Below are 2,500 nucleotides of genomic sequence, written 5' to 3' on the forward strand. Positions count from 1 at the left end.
CTAAAGGTCAGCGACCTTATCTTTATCTAGTTCAGTTCCGACTGACGACTCCCCGTCTCGTCGTGACACAACTAACTGGTTTCATTAACATCCTGCTTACCTGCCCGCATGCCATCACTGACGTCGTTCTGCCGTTCCTCCCGCCGAACCATAGGTCCAGGACCAACAGAAGACTCCAGAAGAAGACACGACGCAAGGTCCCCATCCACCCAAGACCCTTCTTCCTACACTCCACGTTCATTCTTCCTTCGGAGGACGTCCCTGAAGGATTCCCTCAGATCCCTGAAGGCTTCCCTGTTTCAGAAGCCTTCAGTACAATGTCCATCCCTTCCTCATCCATCATCGAATATTGTCCCTCTTCTTTCTTTCCCTCCTCTTGCCCTCACTCCGGTTTTTCTCAACACCCGTCTCCCTATCCATCGTTCTCGCCTTCTTCCTTACCTCTTCCCTCTTTGCCAAAACCCGTGTCATCAGTGACTAAGCATATCTACCTCCGGTCTCAGCTTCTCTCCTCCTCGCTCCCTGACTCCCCTGTCCTCCCTTCGTACTCCCCTCTTCACTCCTGCTCCTCAAGAGTCCCCAGCTTTCCCTGCAGGTCCCGTTTTTCGTACTCCTCCATGTTGGAGATGAGGACTCTGCACGTGGCATATTGCCCAGCCTCAGGAGCTTTCCACACCTCTCTCTCTCCGTCTTAAACCCCGCACGACGCGGTCAAACACTTCCTATATTTCCTTCTGGCTCTGTCCTCGGAAGCTCTCGTACAGATGTGAGGCGGCCCCGGATTGAAGGCGTTATAAACTGATAGTTTCACCCCTTGAATCCTGTGGCGCGCATTTAAACTTTTATTTTTAGCTAGTGATTGACACCTTTGATCGACTCAGAGTCTGCCGGTGGAACCAACAGCCCTAAGGAGATGGAAGCGGTCGTCACTTTTTTTTTTTTCGTCCCGAAGTTCCTCAAACCCGTCCCTCTTCTCTTTTCTACTGTCCCTTTCCCACAATCCCCGTGGACACTTTGTCCAGCCACGGACAATTCCCCCTATCCCCACGACTGTTCACAATCGTCCTCTGTTCAGTTTTCGTTGTTCACTTCAATGTTCACTACTGTATGGTGAATAGATTCTGTTATGGTTTAGGTTCGGGAAATTGCATTTACCTGGCTGGAGGAAGGAACGTATCCTGAAGTATTTGGGGGAAACCATAACAGAGTAAATCAGGACATAGTTGCCCACTCCCATCCTCTCTCTTTCTCTCTCTTTTTTCATATACTTCTCTTTTTGGTCTTGTTTAACCTTGCATTCTCTAGTTCTTTGTTCACGTTTTCCTGATTCTTGTCTTCATTATCTTCATGAAAGTAGCAGTTGCCGACAAGACTGACGAGTTAAACACCATGCGAGGACGGAGTCTTTATTTGAACGTTTCGCTTATTACAGCTTTTTCAAGTACTCGAAAAAGCTGTAATAAGCGAAACGTCATACAAATAAAGGCTCCGTCCTCATATGGTGTTTAACTTACCTGAAAAAGCTGTAATAAGCGAAACGTCGTACAAATAAAGGCTTCGTCCTCATATGGTGTTTAACTCGTCAGTCTTCATTATCTCCTACACACCTCCTCTCCTTCACTGCCATTCTCCTTCCATTCTCATGCTTCCAAACTATGAAGACTTTGCCAGACACTGACTCCCAAATACACTAAATCCCACTCCACGTGTGACCTCCATCACCCTACATTGACCTCAACTACTTTAACATGACTTCCGACCCCTTTCTTGACCCTTTTCCCTTGACCTATGCTGACCTCCGACTCCCTTTCTCGACCCTTTTCCCTTGACCTATGCTGACCTCCGACCCCTATTCTTGACCCTTTTCCCTTGACCTATGCTGACCTTCGACCCCCTTTCTTGACCCTTTTCCCTTGACCTATTCTGACCTCCGACCCCCTTTCTTGACCCTTTTCCCTTGACCTATTCTGACCTCCGACCCCCTTTCTCGACCCTTCTCCCTTGACCTATGCTGACCTCCGACCCCCTTTCTTGACCCTTCTCCCTTGACCTATACTGACCTCCGACCCCCTTTCTTGACCCTTCTCCCTTGACCTATGCTGACCTCCGACCCCCTTTCTTAACCCTCCTCCCTTGACCTATTCTGACCTCCACCTTGTTTCCAGCTGACCCATCCTCCTCGTTCTTCCTCCCTCCACTTCTCATGGACAAGGTTCGTGATCGCCAGTTGGGGAAGAAGAGTGCACGCTGTCCCCCACCGCGCCTGCACGCGCGCACGTACCAGCATGCCTCCTCGGTGTATACTCTAACCATGACAGGGATTATGGTCATACCAGTATGTATGTATTGTATGTGCTTGTATGTATGTATGTATGTATGTGTATATATATATATATATATATATATGTGTGTGTGTGTGTGTGTGTGTGTGTGTGTGTGTGTGTGTGTGTGTGTGTGTGTGTGTGTGTGTGTGTGCATGTATGTATGTACGTGTGTGTAT

General features: G+C 48.5%; 1 protein-coding gene across 1 annotated transcript in view; it reads left to right on the forward strand.

Moving 5' to 3' along the window:
- The window catches only part of LOC143039692 (rhodopsin-like), a 47,797-nt gene that overhangs the window by 38,993 nt on the left and 6,304 nt on the right, over positions 1 to 2,500 (forward strand). The gene's annotated exons all lie outside the window — the stretch shown is intronic.

Source organism: Oratosquilla oratoria, chromosome 27 (genome assembly GCF_046742065.1).
Source record: "Oratosquilla oratoria isolate Oo_2021 chromosome 27, ASM4674206v1, whole genome shotgun sequence".
Classification (NCBI taxonomy): domain Eukaryota; kingdom Metazoa; phylum Arthropoda; class Malacostraca; order Stomatopoda; family Squillidae; genus Oratosquilla; species Oratosquilla oratoria.